Genomic DNA, 22588 nt, shown 5'->3' with positions numbered 1-22588 from the left:
ATCGGTGAAAGGAAATTCCAGATACCTTACCTATCCGAACCTCTTCCAAACATATCCAACAACAACAACAACCATGCACACTGACCTCAACTTCTTGGAGATCAATGCATCACCAACTGAGAACTCCCGAGGTTCAACCTTCCTACGTCGGGAGTTCCGACTATGGGTCGACGCATTCGACGACAGAAGGAAATTGGAAGGGTGACCTGCTCCTTCGCCAGTCAGTTAATCGAGCGTAACATTCACCGCTTCTACATGGGGAACATATTATTGTTCCCATTCGCCAACAATCGGGCGGTTGGCGGCTTGGCGTTATTACCGCCGCCCGTGACGCATGTATGCTGCACCGTCGACGTTACGACGGCATCGTCGTGTTTGAAGATCAATCACTGGCTGGCCTCACAAAACCTTCGTAACATGACTGAAGGTACATATGCACTGGGCGAAGGACGGGGCGGTACGGTTAATAAAGAATGTCAACTGTGTGTCATTCACTCGCTGGAACCGAGTGCGCAAAAGAACGACACGTCATTCACCATTGGACGTTTGTTTCGGACAATCACGCTACGTACGACGATTTCATTAGAATAGTTTCTGGTTCGGGTGTTCCAGTATTTTACATTCAATATCCCAACTTTCTCAATGTCTATTAGTGATAAGTATTATGATTCAGTGTGAAGTGAATCAATCCAAAGTGAGTGAGTTGGAATGGGGCCTTTCTTCCCTATTCTACCCAACTCTTTGGGTTTGACTGAAATACAAATCATTCTTTGTGAGCCAAACAATTCTGAGTGAGCCAAATCTTTTTAAATCAGTTAAATCCCAAATGAGCCAAAAATTCACTCACTCTGGCTCGGTTTGTACATCACTAGTGTATATGCATTTGTAATTTTGAGTTCACGCTCCTATCGCAAGAAATGAAATCAATTATTCAACTTCAAAGCTTCTATCCATCCCGGAATCATGTATTGTAAGCTCTCCTGAATTTAAGTTCTCAATCACACCTTTTCGTCATTTTCGTCATCTTCAGAACAAAATCTTCCAACACCACAAGCGGACGCTAAAGAACGCATGCCACGCAGTAAGCACTAAACAGCACGAAACCGGAGAAATGGACGGGGGGATATACAACAACTGAAAAAAATCTGCTTACCCAACGAATTTAAGATTGTTTGCACATAAATGTGCCCGCTCGGTGCGTGATTGTCTTGCTGCTTATTTCAAACCGTTTGCGATGAGAGCGTATCCCGGGATGTAACGCCCCGGATACCAATGTTTGTTCGGCTTCACGCAGTGTACACACCCGCGCAGGCCACGGGATTCACGCGGCCGGACTTCTTCCCGCACTCGGTTCCTTTTCTAGCGACTCTGGCTCTCCACCTCCCGTGAGTCTTCCGGAGACTCCTGGAACTGGGTGAATGTTGCTGATGTGTGATGTCGTGGCGGAGAATTCGTTTCCGTTCCGGCCTCCGCTGATACTTTCCGGTGCAGGAGTAGTCGGATGTCCGGGGAAGTGCGCTTAGAGCGTTTGGCTCGTTTGGGGTGTTACAGATATACACAAACACACAAACTCACAGGATAGACGGGTAACGGACTACGATAAGTTTCACCTAATACACTAACTTTTTTTTACACTTAGTAAGACGCTCTAGTCTTCATAAAATCGAACAAGTTTTAAACATAACAAATCTATCCCCTGCAATGCAACAACACTTTTGTAATGAAACTATCACACGCAAACGGTGGTAAAACAAATTTAAAGAATTGTAGTTGACCAGAGACACATTTCTTGAGTTATGAATTTTTAATCCACCATCTCGAATAAAAAATCACTCGCTTTATCCTCCTTGAACGCGTTTATCATCCTAGCTGTTTTTGTTCAGAAAGCCTATGATAATTGAGCAACAATCAAACCATACACACTCCTCACAGATTCTGCAGAATAACGCTGCTGCACATTCGATGTCTCGGGCTTAACTTCATCATCGCGGTATCGTGGAATTTTTTGGTGGTTATGCCGAAATACATTCACAGAAGCGAAGCCGAGCGTAGGATACACACCAAGACGCTGATCACGGCATGATGCACCAGAGTGTAGAAGGCACGTACACGCACACCATTATCGCGGAAGATTGCGATCGGTGGTAAAGATTTGGGGGCTAGTGGGATCGAGGAGGGGCGTGGGGAAGGGAGGATTCGCATGTCGCCAGAAGACAGAAGAAAACGACAAACGGAACGACGACGACCGAGGACCAACCCAAACGGCGCGCCACACAAAAACTTCACTTTCAGCCAAAGCGATCCCTGCGAGAGGGAAACTGATCACATGCTGATGAAAGGAGGAAGGAGTGGGGGTGGGGGAGATCTGGAGAAGGGGATGGTTTCGAAATGGAAGGAAGGGGTGCATGGAATGTATGCTGAGTTGCTGAGCGAACAACAACGAAAAGAAAAGTGGCGCGACGACGAAAAAAAGGGTTACCATCGAACGAAAAGCCGTTCCAGAAATCGCGTCTGGTCGTCCTCTTGGCAAAGAACTCCCTCCGGGGCCGAACCAACGCCGAGACGGCCAGAAAGTTTTACTTTGAAGATGATCGTACTTTGTGGCAAGTGACTAGCAATCTGCACGTTCGCGTTATGCAGTTTGTGAAACAGGTTTTCCTCCACAATAGGATGCCCTTTTGGCGTCGTCCAAGTTTTGGGTGACTAATAGTACTTTTTTTCTTGAGTTACAACAAGGCCTATATGATCGATAATTGTCTCTCACTCTTTCTTTCATGATCTCTTGCTATCTCTCTCGGATGGATCGCTGCAGTGCGGTTGTATTGGGCAGTGTTTTTTTTTTGTTTTGTGATGGTGCTTTGTAGCCGTACGGACACACATCGGTAGCAGGTAGGAGGACCTACTACTCGCGGCCAGGATATCGTGGGACGAACCACGATCGGTTCGTTCCGTCACATGTGCTACCATTTGATTACATTGCATACACGCACACGCGGTTCGACTCTCTGTATGCTCTCTGTGTTGGGAAACTGGACAAAAAAGAGAAGAGACAGAGAAACGAGAATATTTAGGGCATTTTTTTAATGTCATTTCATTGCTAGAGCGAACTGCAAAACAGGAAACGATGCATTTCAACAACGAGAAGGATACCGGGCCAGCTAAAGCAGGCAATGAAAGGTGTTTCAAAACACATAAGCCAAGGTGTGTGCTGACTTGTGTGCATTTGCGAATCTAGTAGGAAAGATAGTTGAAGGTCCGAAAAGCTTCGCAATAGGAAATGACAAACAAGACAGAGGAATAGAGAAAGAGACAGACAGAGAGAGAGAGATAGCCTCTAAGAGAAGACATAAGTACAGAGAAAGAGATAGAAAGTACAGAGTAAGAGTGATAAAAATTGAGGAAGATGAAGAAGTAGAAAAGTATATAGTAAGGATAAGTTTGGAGAAGAAGATTGCGGCTTAAGTGTAGGCAAATGTAAACCGTGAGAAGAAAAAAGGAAGATCATACAGAGTAGATAGTACAAGGATAACAGACGAACGCGCTAATGTTTTGCTGAAAGTTGCTCAATAAAGTAGATAAAATGTAGGTGTATTGTAGGAGCGGATGAGCTGCGAGAAAGCCGTTACATAAAAAACGTGTGACAGATACAAGAGATGTACTAAAGCTAAGATGTGGAAAGATGTAGTAAAAGGTAAGGCAAAAGATTCTTTTTGTATTAAAATGCTAGGTTAAGAAAGGAAAATCAAACAAGCAATCACATATCCTCACAACAGTAGAATCAATTCAAATAAAGTTTCTACGATATGTTTATTCATTATTCATTTTGATTGTGTGTGCTTGAAGAAGTGTGTTTGTCAGAGAGAGAAAAATTCTAAAAATATGGAATAAATATGGAATAAACATGGAACATAGATATGAAAAATACGTACTTCACTATTGAAACGGATCAGAACATGCGCTAATGTCTATAACAAACCATTCCCAAAGCGTCACGATGACTAACAACTAACTCGTTATGTATGGATCAAGTAAATGTAATGAAAATTATGATAAACTATTGAGAAAACTGTTAAAAATAGAAGGGAGAACAAATAAGCAGTCTTAAAAGTAAATACATTCAAAAAAGAACCTTTAGAAACAATGATGAAATGGAGGAAAAAAAGGATATGTAAAACGGTACTATTATATTAATGTAATGTTAGATCATATGAAAATAGAAATAAATTTGCTCTCCATGTTGTTGTATTTCACATATATGCATGATAAAATGTTAAACCACAAATAGGTCAACGAATTTTATAGAAGAAAAGAAACACAAACTTTTGGGATTTCATCCAATTCAAATCAGAAGCGGGTGACCATCACAAAACCACGTAAAATGAAAATGCAGCATTTTTTCTATCTTGCAGCAGCGTAACACAAACACCACTGTATTTATTTACTTTGCCTAAAAATACCGACGCCAGAAAAAAAGAACAGCAAATCACAACAAAAGACGTGGTTAGTACTAAACCACAAATTTATGATTGTTATTATCCTTAAACCATTATTCGCCGCATGACGGAGATAGAAGATGAAAATGTTTTCTTTTTTATACTAGACGCCATACGAAGAACATTTTCGATCTCTAGTCAAAGTTGTACAGCGAATACGTAAAAAAAAACAAAACGACGATGCCATTGAACAAAGATAACTCGACGCGCATCTAACACGACACACTGGCGGAAAACGCGATGGGAAAACGCGTAACGCAACACGCAACAAGTTGCTCCTAAAAATACGGGAACATGAAACAGACATGTCACCGGGACGTTTCTTTTTATTTTCAGTCTATTTTTCCTTTCTATTTTCACAGCCGTGACATGTAATGGAGCACCAGAACTAGTACCGTTCTTGTTTTTCCTTTTTCGCAATAATCGCTTTTTTGTCGGGGACGAAGCGCGAGCCAACTCTTCCCCGTCTGGTTTTTCATTCACTCCCCATTCACCAATCAGTAGACAGTTGGAAATGGATGCGAACGTGTCAATGAACGGGAACGCAGACTAACGAACACCTTTGGCCAAAGGATAAAAACAAAACACACTGCATATGGCGCTAATATTAGAACCAAAACACCAAAATGTTAAAAATACTACTTGCGATCATCGGTTGCCCGATTAAAAATAATTATTGTGTTTTAGGATTGGAAAGAACAAAAATCCGGATTGGGAGAGAGTTCATGAAGAAGATTACTATTTTGTTTTACTATTTAAAGTAACTAATTATTTTGAGAAAATGCCTTAACATCGATTTGGGATACGATACGGAATTTTTATGTACAAACCGATCCCGATTTTCTCTATATAGAACAACGTTCGCTACAAATGAAAATGAACAATTCTCATTGTGGTTATTAAACAAACATAACCTCTATTTAATTAATTTAAATGTAACCGTACATGTTCGGCAATGTGGTAAAACCAAACAACGCACAACAATCTGATCCCTTTGTTCGGGCGGCAGTAACACAAAAATGTATTTAAAATAATGCTACAATTCAAATGGCGGAAATATCGAGGGTTTTATTCAATTCCAAAGCCTTTGTTTATGAAATCCTTTCCAACACGGAAAAATGAACTCGTATCCTCGTATGGGCGGGTGCATTAATGTTTGAATCATGAATTTATTTCCACCAAAACCCCACTCCGAACTCCTGATCACACGCCACACACCGAGCCGATGTTACATGCCCCTAGTCAGAATATGTTTCATCGGAAACACAATTTTCTGCTATTTTCCCCTCCTAGCCCGCGAAAAGCCCTTTTTTAGCCTTCTCCAAACACCATGTTACTGAGCCGCACAAAACATCAACAGATTAACCCACGACAGGAGCCGGTTTTGTCAAGGAAAAAAACCAACCTTTTGGATTAATAACCAAGTGAGACACAAATTTGGCTCAACTTTTCACATCTATTTCGCATTTGCAGTGATGAAATCCCATCGGGCTCGCATCCGCGTGACGAAAGCCGTTGCAAATCAGGCATCCTTTCCGAACGCAGCAATCAATTCACACTCCATCACCATTCCGAAGCTTCAAAACTTTCCCCCCGACCGGTGCGCACCTGTTTCCCGAAAGTGAATTGATTCTCGGGCTAATGTATACCGATCGCACCACACACACATATCGCGGAAAGTATTCTCGGTTTTGGGGCGCAACCATTTTGACACATTTGAGCCTACAACCATCCTAACACCCACCCACCCCGGGACGTGCAAAAAGGGTACCACCGATTGCAATCAATTACTCAAGCGTCTGTCGGGAAAAGTGTTGGAAACTGCCGACAAGGACTCTCTTGCGCGTACGTAACACCAACACCGCAAAGCCTATTTGGGAACAAACTTCCGATGGGCAAATTAATCAAACGAGATGCCAAAACGTAGCGCGGGGGGTGGTGTTGGTTTTCCTCCACCCAACATCACGGAGTGAAAATGTCTTTAGTTCGGTTAGCGACGACCGGTTTTCTAACGATACCATTAAAAAATCGTACCACATGTGCCCATCATGAGGCGTGGGAAACATTACTTCACAATTAGCAGCACCCTTGGAAGGGCCTCTGAGGAATCTGGGGCGGTAGGAAAAGGAGGGTAAGGGGAGGAAAATTGATCGTTCACGCAGATGTGCTTTCTCGAATAATCCGCAGAAGCGAAAATGAAGAGAAGTTTGCTTCGGAGAAAGCCATGGAGCGAGGGGAGAAGGTAGGCTTTTATTAGGTGAAATTAAATGAAAATAGTTGCAAATGTTGAAAAGTCAATTAAAACTCCTACCCAAAAGCAAACAACATTCACACACACACACAAGCACGCAACGTGTCGGCCAGTTAGGGAACGGATAATGATATCGGAGGGTATAACGAATTTCCAAAAGAAGGGGGTGGTGTTCGTTGCCAAATAGTCCTGTGGCCCGGGAGCTCATAATCGAATTCAATTATAGGTCACAATTAATTTGAATTAATTTTCAATTAAAACTCCCACTCCCTTCGGGCCGCGCTGGTCTCGCAGCAAGCCTTGGGAAAAGTATAGAAAGATGAATATCGCTCAAATGACTACCCGATCGAAAGGGGTAGTCCCTGTCGTTTTCTTCTCAGAACATTTGAGCACCCCAGGGTGTGACTGATTTCGTTATGATATACCCCCCTACGGAAAACGATGGACACCTAATGGCGAGGAATGGGAAGCACAACAGAGCGTTGTTTATAAGCAAAGGGAACCCGATACGGGTTGGTTCGTCTTGGTTTGTACGGAGTTGAGGTGAGAATCGTTGGTTCTTCTTGGTCATTTATGGAGGCTGGGGGAGGATGGTCTTCGTCCCAGTTTTTATTCTACCAGAAAATGAACTATAAATTTATGATTCCACCTAAAATGCTTCATCGAACTATTGCCTTAGAATTTGTGTTAATTAATCTGCATCCCTCAATCAGGTGCCAGTTTTTGACGTTGAAGAACAGTTATTCAATCGTAAATCATCACACCATAATTGTTGGGCAGCAGAAACGTTCGTCACAACGACTGCAGCCGCCCCCACAGAAAAGAAAAACTCAACGGAAACGTGCGACTTTCAGAACGAATGAACAATTTTATCGACGCGCCTACGCGCTTTCAGATTTCCACTCGCGCTCGGTAGGTTTTTCCTAGACCGGTACCAAAAATCCCGCGACGTTGTTGACTTAAATTTCCCTCCTCGTTCGTTCCTTCCTTTTCTCCGTGCAATTCCTACTCCGGATGACTCCGGGCGCAGTGCACCACAACCACCACCAAGTGTGGTGTCAAGGCGCATCGTCGAAAATGGAAAAGTGTTATACGCAGCAGCGATACCTACATATATATTTTTAGGCGCAAATTAAACAAACGAAATGATGCGCTCCCCAAAAAACCCCGCGTTTTTTACGGTAAATTGAGGAGGGGAATGAATGGCGGAAGGAGAGAGGGGGGGGGGGGGGGGGGAGTAGAATTTTTTGGACAAGAGAGTTTTGTTCATTCGGTTATTAAAATGTCGAATTTATGAAACGCAATCACCCAAGGTTCACATGTGAGGATGGAACATACGAAGATGCAAAAAAATATGCATAGCTTACAAAAAGTGCCTTCGCCGGAGTTTACTACAAATTATCTCCGGGGGAAACATTTTTCCCTTAACAAAAAAATAGCATCGAAAATAAAAAAAGAACAACATGCGATCAAATTTCAACATACCGTCAGCTTGGTGCAACATGTGCGTATTCTTTTACACATTTTTCCTGCTTTTCTTTAGGGCAAAAGAATAAAATTTATTTCATCAATTAATCGTTGCGCACGCCACGATGAAAAAAAAAGTAAAGGATAAAAAACCATCCATGGTGACAAAAACTTATCCAATGAAAGTAATTGTACTTTCCACCGCCGCGCTGCGTTGAGAGATTCGAGATTTTATTGCCTTTTGGCTGCAGCTGCCCACTCCAACGGAAAGCGGATGGCGGCCAGAATAAACATGCATACATTTCCCCCCTGCTCGCCTCCATATGTCAGTGGAAATATATTAATAGCACACATACTCACACACACACAGCCCGTGGTCCGTGAGTTGCATGCAGAGTTGCATTGGTGGGGTTTCTTGGAAAATCGGAAAATTGCTGCGCAGTGCAGAAGGACCGTCGGATGATTGCACGGCGCGTGGGTGTGTGCATATGCATGCAATTGGTGACATGGAGGGCAAAAACACAAACCGCCGACCAACATTTGCTTGGATGGATGGAAAAATCGGAGCACATCTTGAGCGACAAACGGGGAATCACTTGAGCCGTTGAAGATCGATGGGCATCCGGTGCAATCATACCATGAATTGAACTCGCGAGCTCACGAAAATGTTGACAATTGACAAAGTAAACTCGCCGAATTTGTATGATTTTTTCTATTCCTATTCCAACCGAGGTGTTTGTATTTTATATTAGAGATTCATTTTCCCTATTGGAACCATTACAATGTTACAACAACGATGACTAAAATATTGCAAAACGTATAAAATGGCAACAATATATGATAATCTAGTACTGTGCCTTATGAATCTTTAGGAATTCATTCATATGAATCTTCCACCTAAGATTCATTCAGATTGATATGTGACTCTTTTGGGATTCGAATCTAAAATCATTGATGAATCTTTCGAAGAATGAATGAATCTAACAATAATTAATCCCTGGGGTTTCTGAATCTCTTGCGAAAAGATTCATGAATCTCGAAAACGAAGCAAAGAGTAAATCAGATTCGTGAATCTGAATCGGAATTGCACAACTCTATTTTACTCCCATTACACACTGTGGCGATCAAAATAATTCCAAAAACTCTGTCAAATATTTACGACCCAACCCAAACACTCTATCAACACAAGCTGGTTCTGGTCAACAAGCAAGCCGTTGTTGGAAGAAAACGTGCAGGTCAGCAAAACGCGCGTCAAACTCCATTCCGTCACGCGGGGCGGGAAGTCAATGAACGAAAGACGGACCTCCCCTCACAGGCCGAACCCACTTGGTGACAGTTCTCGCGAACATGTCCATGCGCATGCATTTCCCCCTAACCTCTACTCTTCCTTCCTAAAAAAAAACTACAAAAACCTGGATGGTGCTCTGGGAGTAACATTGCGCTGCTGCTTATGTTTGTCCCAACTTTTTTTTTCTCCCGTGGCGTCTGCCATCGCCGACAAGAAGTCAAATAAATATCGACACATTCGGCCAAGGAAGTGTGCCAGGGGTTATTAAACTGTGGGTTTATCCACAACGCACAGTAAGTTTTTTTTACTTTGGCACAAGTAACAAGAAGTTGAGTCACGGCAAGCCACATGAAAGTAGCCCCTTTTGAGGTGGTGTTGGAGGAACATTGGAAATGATTGCCGGCGAGATGACATCAGTGGCAAAATATGTTTCTCTCCCAACCGTCATATGCCACCTTCGACGATTCGAGAAAAAAAGCAAACAATTCACTTGAATATTCCGTTACATTACGCCCGTGAACTTGTGAACAGGAAATTAAAACAAGTTAAAAAAAAACGTTACAATCTCCTTCAAACTCAAAAACCTTCATAATAACAGAACGCAAAACCAACCGAACGAATGGTTCTTCCTTGACATTTACGACCCAGTCCATCGCTCATCGATCCAGCTGACCGCCGGGGGTGGGTATCAGTTTCGTAACCTAATTCGTAGCACACACACACACACCCATTCACAGCATAAGTCACCTCGCTTAGAAGGCCGGTGTTACGGTGCGACCGAGGCGCCATCGGAGGCGTTTCTACAGGCATTTTTCGCGACTGGACGGCAGAGTGGAGGCATTCGTGGAAAGGCTACAAACCGTCTATAGGTAAATTATAGACGTCTAGAATCAATACCTTGGCGCGGTTGTGTTTGGTTTTGTTACGTCCGGAACACGATAAACAACCTGTGTGATGACAGTTGACGTTTTAAACACCATTATTGTATGAAGGGGTTTAACAGTGAAGCTAATATTTTTTAGATAAAACTCCCAGATAATTTTTTTGTTCTATAAAGTTAGTATTTTAGTATCAGTTGAGCTTGAAAGTATTGGATGTTTATCAAAGGCCAGTTGCACCAGAGCAAGAAGGTTCCGACAAAAGGGAACAGCATTTATTATTTTCAAAAGTTTCCACAAATAACGAAAACTTAGGACTCAAAATCCAACAACGTAGAAGAAGCATAATTTAGCAGCCCTCCCAACTCTTAACTCTGCTAAATAGTGGTGTGGGTATTATATCTATACATTTAAAATTCTTGTATCGCAGTATTACTGTTTAAACTCCTGTTAAACGACAGAGCCACTTTGAAACTAACATTGCACATATCGCTAGGCATGAAATTATTTTTTAAAGTTTTAAACTATATGTCATGCCTGGGAGACTAAATTCCTTTATAATTAGTTATGATTTTGTATGTTCATTTCTCATTTCTCAGTGACATACGAAGTGTAAGTTCTACTCGCTATTATAAACGAAAGCAGGACAAGCAAGAATGCTGAAAAAGCATTAATACGGCCTGGCCGTTTAAACCAAAACTTAATAATAGAATAAACGAATAAACCTGTTGGCAAAATTTCGCTATGTGCGAATTATTTTTGCTTTGGACAATGAGAAAACTCTCCCATTTACCATTGTTCATTTCACTATTATTGCAAAAATACTCTCAAATAATGATATCGCATAAGCCATTCCCAACATTTGGAGCGGTAACCACTTTGTTGAATGGAAGAAGACCATCACAGTCAATTCTTAAACTGCAATTGTATATGCAAAATAGCCCAGACGCCATGTGTATCAAGAAAGAACAATCGACAAACAATTACTGGCTTTCCACGATCCATTTTGGCTGAAATAGTAGTAGTAGTAGTAGTAGTAGCAGAGGATATTTGTTATTCGTAAATTCACATACTTATTAACAATAACTAAAATTAGATTGATACTGGTTGCCTCTTTGTTGGAAGCTTCACACAATATTACAGGAGTTGCTTTGTACTGAGACATTATGGATTGTGGAAAATATAACCTTTGGGAAAAAGTATGTCGGCTGAAGGAATCATCAACGCTTGCTAGAAATGAATGTTTCTGCCAACTGCACTAACGCATAAATTTTCTCGTCAGAATGCTATTATTTCTATCATCTGTCACATTCTCAAAAAAAAAAAAGCAATGGAGAAGTCCAATAGATTCCGTCCATCAATCTATTTTGCAACCCTAACGAAGCTGTACAATTATTAATTGTTGAAACTTTTAAAACATTACCAGCTAGTGACTTATAAATTGGATAGTAAAGCATAATCATTCCCATCGTATTTTGTTTGCCCTCTTAAAAATACCTCAATTTATGGTTTACTAGGAACATTCCAACACCCCGTTGTCTACTGAATTACAATCCTCATGTGTCCTTGATGGTACAATTTGTACCAAACCGTCGAAACAACAGTTTATCCATCCACCCACCGCGGGAAAAGGGGGCGCAGCAACAGCAGCATTAATGTATTGCAATTGTTTACCCTCGCAAAACCCCTGTTTAATGTTTGAAATCATCCCGGCATAAACATCGCGCCCCGCCTTTTCGTTGATAGCTTGTGTGTGTGTGTGTGTGTGTGTGTTTTTTTTTCTTACAATTTACATTCATCCAACAACTCCCCCAACGTCAGGGTAAGCTACAGCGCCGGGGCCAGCTAGATAGCAAAAGGCCGCCCGCCCGCCCGAAGACGTTTGATTTATGCAGGAAAGAGCCGGAAAGGCCACCCATATTGGGGAACGGTTGGTCCGTTGGTTGGAGAAATTAATACATCCATTGCGCTACTGACAGCTTGGCGTTGTAAACAAAGCGTTTGTCTTGGCCCGCGGTGCTCGCGGTGTAGTTTTCATTCCTTGCAATCCCGGCCCGTTACGAAAAAGCGAAAGAAACAGAATAGATACGCAACCCGTGGTTGATTTATTGGTGAAACAAATTGCACACGCGTGCCGAAGTTTGCCTTTTGCGCAATAGTTTTCCCCACATGTGCGTTTTCGGGTTGGAGCATTATTTCCCAAGAAAAGGCACCTTGTTTACGCCCCTACCAAAGACTATATTTGTAGACTCTGTTTACAAGACTATACAAAAAACTATGACCAGCTGAGAGTACAGAATGTGTGGCCAACGAATGGATGGACGAAATCGATTTTGGTGATACAGTTACGACACAATATAGTTGACATATATAGTATATGAAAAATAACGAATAGAAAAGAACAAACCCCGAACATACTCATATCCAACAAGACAGGGCGAAAACCGATGCTGCTTCGCTGAGCGGCCCAGTCTAAATATTTACCGTTGGCCACAATATTTTATTCATGGCCGAAGGAGTTGACGGCAGCGGGAGCTGGCGATATGGAAGAGCTATACAGTGCCTGATGTGGAGGGTAAACAGTCATATCGGGATATCGATACCATTAGCAGCTGTGCCTTTGGGATGGCGGCGCGGCGGCAGCTGTTGCCCGCTGATGGTACGACAAATTTGCAGTACCCCATATAGACAGTTTTCCAAACACACACACCCCACGAGAACATAGCATACCGGTGGTTATATGTTGTTATGCACCTCCGGAACGGAAGGTACACCACGTTTGCATTGCGCTGACGGTGTTAAAACATCCCAAGCCGGTGATTTTTCTTCCATCAACCTACGATCGACTTCCGTGCGGCGGAAGGCTAAAGCCCCCCGGATCAGAGAACCACCACGCTCTCTTTTTTTCCTCCCGAGCGGTGTGTAATCGAGCGACGTACAAAACACACAACGGGAACGTTAATCCGGCCACTCCGGGGTGTTCCGGTGCTGTGCTTTTAAAAAAGGAAAACCGAACGCAAATCGATCGAATTGGAAAAGCTGGATAGCTGGAATGGACAGTTGATTGTGACTTAACCACCGACCGGAGGAAGCGGTGAAAAATAGAAGATCACACAGGGACACACGGACGACGACCGGTTTGAGTCCGATTCTGATGGGTAATTTAATATTTATTAAAATATAAAACATCCAGGCAACACACACACACACACCCAACCCGGAAGAGCCTGGGAATTATTACCAATTTGAACAGGAATTCCGGTCCCCGTTCGGTGTTTAATCCATTTTCCGGGCAGAGGCTTACGCATCGACGGGCAACATACTGGAGCTACCACAACGTCGAGCTCCCCACCCCACCATCCCCCCTTGGGGTTCTGACGTCGGTTACTTATTCACAGAAATGTTATCGATGAAAGCCGGTATTCGGGCACAATTATCCATCGGCTTCCGGTAGCCCTTACCTTATGGATACTAATTGGATTTTCCACACCAGCACACAAAACTTGAGAAAAGACCAAAGTGGACTGTGTGTGTGCGTGTGTTCTTCTGGATGATACTAGTGGACGAAGCTGACCCGCATTAAATATGAACCACAATTTGTGGCTGACCACAGACTTCTAAATCATAGGTTTACAGGTTTTATGCGAGTGTGTAATTACCGATTTCTGTTGATATTTTTAAACAGTGAAAAAATCGGTCTTTGGAAGAAAATTATTGTATCCAGCACTAAGGTCCAAGTTTTTTACTGAATCAAAATCGATTCAAAGACAGGTCGACTCCAAACTAGTGTTTGCTCCGCCATTGTTGTGATAGTTGGTTTGTTTACAGTATTGTGTTTACAAACATACTTGCAGTATATGAAAGATCGTTGCAAAAATCTCTTAAACAAAATAGGTGATTGGAAATTCTGGATCACAGTCTCCATGTGTTAACACTTTGCCATTCGGAGATCCCATACGGGATCCAAAAGCCGTATCGGTTTTCATCCGATCACATCGTTTTGGTGTGCTATCAACGCTGTCACCTGACACTCGCCACATTATTCTGGATGTAAACAAACATCGAATGGAATGTAATAAACTTCGCAGAGCGTTTTGCTGGACGCACGTATAATAAAATATAGAAAAAAGAGAGGGCAGCGCACAGGGCGGCCAGATGCAGCGAAGCTGGTGAAAACACGCTGGTCGTAAAGCGTTGTGACACCATGAATTATACGGACTTCAAAGTGGCTCTGGTGATGAAACACACCAACTTTACAGTTGTCCCCCTGCTTTCCTGACTGCTCGTAAGAGGTAAACAAACCTTAAACCAACTGTCAAAAATATTCCCACCGTGGCTGACTCGTTACATGGTATTCTGCGACTTCTTTTTTCCATTGATCTTGTACTAAATAATCCTCCCTAGTGATCGCCCTAAGAGTGTCACATAGTGTCTTTTTTCTCATCCCTGTCCGGTCGTATTCTGGACGGAAGGAAGTAATTCAAATGGTTTTACCACCACGAAGAAGCCGTTCCATAATAAATATCAACCCATACACCGAAAAAAAGGTATCCCTCGGCCGAAATGTCCCAGTACGACGCCATCTGTCGCTTAGTTCCACTTGTTGGTGCACGCAATCGTTCGTCGGCTATTCCCTCCAACGCAAACATATAGTTTGGCGAGCGTGACCGTAAAAACCGTAAGAACCGGAGTGGATATGATGTCCGTGTAAACGGTTTCCGATCACGCCATCGCGCCTCAGTAGAACCTTCTCCTTCGCTAGGATGTGTCCACTAAGCTGATGCAGCTGGTGACGCTCTCCTGCTAGGAGTCCTGCTGAATTTTTAATAAGAAACCATTTAACAGTTGAATGTCCCAGCGGGGAGTGGGGCATGTCCTTTGCTTTTCACCTGTGACAGAAGGTGTGGCCGAAGTAGGAGAGGGGGCAGCAGGTGATTAGGAGGATGAGGCACTTGAGATATCTTCCAGTAGCTGAACTTGGCTAGTAAAACAATCATGCCCAAGTTGACTGGCAGCTCGGATGCGGACAGAAGAGAAACAACTCCTTTTTCCAAAGCTTTCCCTGTCCGAAGTTCCCCTCCCGGACGGATAATTAATCGTTCGCGAACGACGGCTGCCACACCTTTCGCATGGGGTGGTGGTTTGGGATGGGTTTGTTTGAATAAATCGACCATTTTCCAAACCCCACCGCCCGCAACTCCGCGGTAACGCCTTTGCGAACGTTCCCTCTTTTTGCGAAAGGAGTTGTCAGTTGGCGCAACATGGGGTAGAAAAATCAGAGATCCTCCCGAGCGGAGGCCGGGGACCGCCTTACGGGTGGACAGAGATAAATGAACATTCTCCGGGCTGGGTGGAAAGTTTTTCCAGATTTTTCACCCTGCTACCATAGCGCCAACGTACCTCCTCCTTCTGCCAACCTGTTGTATGCTTCGCTTCATCGAGCTTGAGCTGGCAGGTGAGCAGGTTAGCGGGACGGAGGAGTCGGTGTTTGTTTGAAAACGGGCGGCAACGTGATTTGACTTTCCTTCACGACCCGGCGATTTTCCACACACCTGACGCGAAAACGCTCCGCTCCAGAATGAAGTGGTCAAATGAGCAAAATACACCCCCCTTCGACCCGCACGGTTGGAAAACTCACTGAAAAGTGATGCGGGGGTGCGGGATCATTATGGAACCCGTAAGAACCGCGAAAGGCTGCAGCTGAATGGTAGAGAGCTGAGCTTTGATTCTAGCCACTTTCCTCTTTTTGGGACGGGACACAAAAAAAAAACTCCCACTAGACTAAGACAAGTTCTTTTCGCTTCGCAGAAGCACCATTGCTTGGATAGGATTTGATTTTCTTTACCCTTCCCTCAATTCCTTGATCCGTTTCATCTTTCATCCTCAGGACGCACCATTCTTCAACCGGTCAAGTGGGCATGATGATGCGAAATTAAGGATGAAAAAAAGCTTTACCCACACAAAGGCATCTTCTTCTCCCGGTTTGCCGTAGAGAAAGGAAGGTTACAAAAAAAAACTCCTCATCTGCGGTGCAAACGAATCCTTCCGAAAGGCAATCTTCTAGAATGCAGGGAGAAAATATGACTATTGCAGCCGGAAAACAAACCAAAGTGGTCCGCGGGCTTGCCGAGATGAGAAAATTAAAAAAGCGAGTGTGGTGCAGGTAATTCTTTATTTCTTACTTCACCCTCGACTCGAGCTACGAGGGAAGATATTGCATCAGGTAAGGGAGAGGACCCGCGGTCTATGAAAAAGTACCGAAGGAGTTTCATTTCTTTCTTCACCCGCAACCCTCTGCCGTACCTGATCCTATGAGCACACGTTCCGCAAACAACGTTGAGAAATCGAGGAAAGTTGGACGTAGGCAGCAATCCAAGAGAGCAAAACAAATCCCACTGAGAAGCCGATGTTTAAAAGGACGTAAACATAAAGGATGTAATAGAAAGGCAGGCAAACCATCTTTATGAAATATGGTAAGGACAGCGATATTGCAGGTGTAAGATGGTACGGGAAACAATAGTTAAAAGTAGCTACAGAACGCGAACGATACAAATGGAGCGCCAGCACACATTTGTTAGAGCTGCTAATGAACGGTTCTCCTGTCCCCCCTCCAGAAAGGTGTGAAATTAAGACAAAACGCAACACAACAATTCTGCACAGAGATAAGAGCAAAGCGCTGGAAGGGAATAGAAAGGGCCGGTACCGGAATGGGAGGAAGTTAAAAACAATCAGACTGCAAAAGTCCTGCAATCGTAAACTGTCGTAAAATTGAAAACTCCACTACAGAGGTGCGATAGTGTATGGTATGGGGCTCGGCTAGGAAAAGTTTGTGCTAAATGATAAAGGGAAGAAAGGAAACCACTGAACGATAAACAACGACAGCCGACAGAGAACACTACACGGGATGCAAGAAAGAGATGATAATTCAATGAGCGATATACAATAGTGTTTTAATTTTACATTCGCTGGAACGTCAAGTTTAAAACGATCACAACTTTCTACTGGACAACTTTAAAAGAAATGTGTAATGACTATGAACAGCGAAAAAGTTGGAATAGAAATCAGAAAAAGTTTGAAACAGTGTAAGAGTAAGAATACCAGTTTTTACGCACACAAAACTAACAGCATACGAAATTTTCTAGCAGGAATGATAGACAATAAAGAAATTCGATAACATTTTCCTATTTCAGCTGCATGTACATTAGTTTTCATTCCAAATTTCAGTAGTTAAAAAAAGTAAATGTAACAATATTTTAGTAAATGAACAACTGACTAATGCCTCAAAGTGTGTAAAAATATATCCTATTTAATTGTTGAACAGTGAATGAATAATCATGTCGAGCTTGTAAGTTTGTAATAAGTGACATTTAAAAAAAATATTTTTCATTATTCGTACCATCTAGTTGCAGCACCTAGATGCTAGTATATTTGAAAAATTAATAAAGAAAAATATTAATATACAACCAGGTATTTCTTACCCGGAAAAATTCCATTTCGCGGAAATACTTTCAATAAAATAGATGTAATTGTTCTATGTGTAAAAAAAATGATATCCTTACCCTCAATGAAATAGAAACATTTATTTGCCTTGCATGTTGTAAAGTCAGTTGTACAATCAGGTGTATAAACAGTGCAAATGTAATGTAGGAATAGTATCGAGAAGAGTGAAAAGCATATAGGCTAGTGTATGCATTAAAAAGTATTCATACAAAACGACTCAAAACAAAAATTTATAAGAAAATCATAAAAATAAAACAACCAAACTCATCGAAAGAAAAAGTAAAAAAAGGACTTACTCATCAAACACGGGCAGAACTGAAGGATAGGTTTCCCGGACACTCGAGGGAAATGCTTGACGCCTCGCCAGGATCACAGTACACGACCGGTGCGTGCGTGTGCTGTTTGTGCGTGCTCGGTGTTTAGGTGTCCACTGTAAGCCGCTGCCTCGCGCGGTACAATTTCACACTGTCACTTTCTGACACCTGTCAGACGGAAACGATCACCTTCGTTTTGGGCAAAGATCGTCGTAAAACCGCGTCCGCACGCGTGTGTGTATGGATGTATGTTTAGGCCAAAATGTATCCGATCACGTTCAAGGTGTACACGATCGCCGACAACCAAGGAAGGGCGTGGGCGTGTGGTATGTTTTGCGATGCACTACTTCTTTTTAATTTTCGTATGTGATAAACCAAGTTGGCCAATTTTCCTGGTGAACACAACTCTTTTCCCCCATCCGGGAAGGGCTTTGCAGTTGTTTTTCTTTTTGCTTCTTTTTTTTACTGAACTTGACACATCACCCGATGCAAGTGCACGGCTTCTAATCTGATATCGCCATCGAATTACGCGAATACACCACCCGCGACTAGTCGCGCGTGTTCACTAAACCACTGCCACAGGCGCACGGTGTTACACCTAAAGCGAGAGTGAAACACACACTGCCCACACAGAACTAGGAAAGAACACTACACACCGGCGGCGTGACCAGGGCGAGCGGGCCCTTCCGTGCAAGTGCACCCGAAATATGCGCTCCTTCGCTTGCGAAGAGGAAATTACACTTTCAACAGCCGGGCTAGCAGGGTTTTACTTTTCGTTTTTCGTTAATTCACACAATTACGCTTAATTCCCGGCACACCCCGCGGGCTTCGACCGGCGTTCCACAGGGCGAATACAGGGGAGGGGGGCAGGGCAGTTGCGCCGAAATATTCAACCCGCATACGGGCGGGATAGTAGATGGATATAAGGCGAACAAATAGGAGAGGAATAGAAGAAAAAACACACATAAACCAGCCGCTGGTGCCAGTGCAATATGCGCAATGTGTGCTCAGCTAGAACGGCACACACCACGGCGAGACACCACGCGGGAAGAATAGGGCGAACGCAAGCAGGCCGCGCAACGCAAAACTCCGTTTATAATCGCGCAGATCGAAAACGGAAAAACGGAGCAAAAATCACCACCGATTTCCTGCGAAATGTGTCCGATCGCCAGGATTCTCGACACTCGCACACCCACGCGCACCCACCACCACCGGCGCTCTTTCGCACACCTTCCGCGGGTTCTTCGAAGGAAGATCCAAAGTGGGCACAACAGTAACGAAAACGGCACGATATGGAGAAGCAAAGTAATCGCAGAATGATCAGCACACGGGGGACGGCGGAGGTCGATCGGTGGCTTTTGTACGTACCGCGAACCACGGTGCGAAACCCGCGTTTGGATAAGAGATACTAGCGAACGTGTTTCGGGGATGTGGAAGATAAAACGGAAACACTATAGCGCGATCGCGAAGCGACAATCTGAACAGTGTCCATAAACGCAGCGGCGGTGACTCGTTCTACTTCGAGACTGACGGGCGGTTTGCTTGGAGCAAGGCATCGCACAACAGATGTCTTCCGTCTCGCTCGCTCTCGCTTTCGCTGCCCTCTCCAATCGGGCGCGCCTTCTCTGTCCGGCGTTTCTAGCTAAGCATGCCGTGCTGCATGCCGTGTGCTGTGTGTGCTCTTGTAACGTCAGCATGGCATCATGGTGGTGGCAGCACCCCACGGTGTTCTGCTGCGCCGCGGTGTTTCCCTCGGGTGTTTTTTTTAGTCACCCTATTTCTAGCAGCAACAACAACAAAGGCCAAAAAACGTCGCCACGCTCGTTTTCGGCCTGCATAGGGGAGTGTAAGGATATACGAACCGGAGGGGCAAAATGTACCGCCTTGACTACAGTTGGATTAGGTAAGCAAAATGGTCAAATAAATTTGTTGCTCGGAATACTCTTTGGGCAATCGCAATACTATTTTTAAGCAATGCATTTAGAATTAACAGAAAAAAATATAGATCGTTCGTGTAGTGTATTATAGAAGTCTTGATAAAATGTTTACAATATACACACATTTATTGACTAATTCGTTGGACTGAACAGAATTCTTAGTTTCAGATAAAATCAATTATCAAATGAAGTGTTAAAAAAAATGCACAATGTGGCATATGATAATCCGCCGTGTTGGAGACTGCTGCAGTCTTTAAAAATTTATTTGATCTTGATCGTTTTTTTAATTTATTTATCAGTGTTCTCTGATAGTATGTTAATGCAACTCTACCATTTTTACATACAGTGAAAAAGTGTGTGGTATAAACAGTTTTTGCTAAACCAAAGTTTAATAGTTATGTTGTTGGCATTACAAAACCGATCATAGAATCGATTGATCATCTCGCCTTCGATGTTGCGTTAATGGAACCCCTTTTCTCCTACCAGCCAACGATCATTCCGCTCTGCTCTGGCGCACGGTGTCTCGAACGTTCATGCAAACGCGCCTGCTGGTATTTGTACACGGCAGCCTGTGACCGTCATCGGTCGCGGGTCTCTTTTCCTCCGACGTTCTTAGTGGATAGTTTTTAATATCTTCGAAGACGCCGCGCTCGATCGATTCGCTTGCGCACCGTCAAAACCACCACCTACACACACCGGACGCGAGGGCGCACACACACACACAAATCCCAAAACTCGCCAAAGTATGACAAATAAACCTGACGGAATGGAGGGAAAAAAATGAACAAAATGCGCACCTCTGACGCAGTCGGCAAACGGCACATCCAAACAAACGAAAAACCACGGAGCGCACACACACACACACACACACGCCGCGAGGGTACCTTTTGCCCACACCGTACCTTCGCGCGCTTTATCCGCCCTTTCCGCCGTATGGACACGCGATGTATTTTGTTGCGTTCTTCCATCCACGATCAACACACCGGCGGCGTTTCTGTTTGCACCGTGTGGTGCGCACACACAGGTGCGTACCGGTGTGGAAGTATGCACGCACGCAAGGCGAAGGTATAGGTAGCAAAACATTAAAACCCTTCGGGAAGGGTGATCGGTGTGTGTGTGTGTGTTTGCGTCAATTTGTCCAGGGATAGTGTTCTCTTTTTTCAATGCTGACCCTTCGTTTTCTTTTCCCTTTGCCATCTACACAACATACACCCACACCTTGCGGGATTTGGCTGACGAAAACAAAACAGCGCGACTGCACCTCGATTTCGGTCTAGCCATCGTCTTCCTTTTTTTTTTTTGGTACATCACGCTTCCACCCGTGCCATCCCGCACTGGCCGAATGACCCCATGCTGCTCCTACGCAAAACAGTCTCCAGGAACGATAATAATGGAACACGATCAGGCCGAATAACGCTTGGGTTCAAAGAATTGTCGATGTCATACTATTGATAACGAGGTACTTATAAACTGGAAAATGGTTATTGTTGCTGATTACTACGGAAGATAATTGTTCGATAAATAGTTCTCAGAACGCAAATCCAAACCGTACAAAAAAAAGACAAAACGATTCAATGAAAACACTACATAAATCTAGAAAACAAAAGCAGTTTGTTCTGCGTTCAACGACCGCAATTTGTGCAAAAAACTCCATAGAATTCTGTACCCACGAACGATGGGCACAAAAAAAGCAGCAAAACAAAACTTTCCACCTGCTCTGTCGGGGACACCGACATGGCAACCAATTGGCGCTAAGCAAATCAATTGTCAACCTCACCCTCTGGCAGTAGATCACACTTTCAGCACATTTTTTGTGTTTCGATATCAATATGCCCTTTGCAGAGCGTAAGGGGGTCAATGGAATAGATCGATAATTGGTTGTAAGAACTGAACGACGCAGCACAAAGCCAGGCGCCCCCTAAACTGTGGACAGTCGAAGTGATTGAATTCAGTAGAATTCGGGTGATCGTGTTGGAGGCATACCGAGTCGTTTTACTACGGGGTACGATGGTTGACGGGAAGAGTTTAGGGCCAGTAATTGGAATTGATTCCACGCGAGCAAAAGGTCAGTCGCGTCAGGATCACAGAAAGACTGACGTAATTTTGAATATGACCTTTTTATCGTCAAAGATACGCAATGTTTACGCTGTGTTTGTTTCATTAGATAAATTTTACGAACATGAATAAAATTTATGTATTTTTGTGCTTTGTGCAAGTGTATTGAAAGTTGGAAGAACGTCCCCGAAACATTCACATCGCATACACCCACGGGCACATCCGCGTTCGCATTTATCGCGTTGAAGTTGTTCGTACACAATTTTGGCATTCCCCCAGGTGAAGGGTGTCACATCCGCCAATAAACTATCAGTACATCATCATCATCGTCACCCCGCGCTGTCATCATCATCAATATCGCACATTTGACTGAAGTGGTCGACGGGCGGGCTCGGGTGGAACGGG

The 22588-nt window shown here is 43.6% G+C and overlaps 1 protein-coding gene across 7 annotated transcripts in view; it reads right to left on the bottom strand.

Annotated features, from left to right (window-relative positions):
• The window catches only part of LOC131260653 (polypyrimidine tract-binding protein 2), a 229007-nt gene extending 209144 nt beyond the window's left edge, over positions 1-19863 (bottom strand). For 5 of the 7 annotated variants that reach the window (XM_058262439.1, XM_058262436.1, XM_058262437.1 and 2 more), the window contains exon 1: positions 18174-19103. The gene's annotated coding sequence lies outside the window, so the exon portion shown is untranslated. Of the gene's footprint in view, positions 1-1153; positions 1231-18173; positions 19104-19559 lie in introns of those variants that run through there. The other 2 variants (XM_058262432.1, XM_058262434.1) reach the window with 2 other exon arrangements.
• Positions 19864-22588: the final 2725 nt, after the last annotated feature.

The sequence above is a fragment of the Anopheles coustani genome, chromosome 3, assembly GCF_943734705.1.
Source record: "Anopheles coustani chromosome 3, idAnoCousDA_361_x.2, whole genome shotgun sequence".
NCBI classification, from domain to species: Eukaryota; Metazoa; Arthropoda; class Insecta; order Diptera; family Culicidae; genus Anopheles; species Anopheles coustani.
This window is presented reverse-complemented; position numbering and strand designations above follow the sequence as displayed.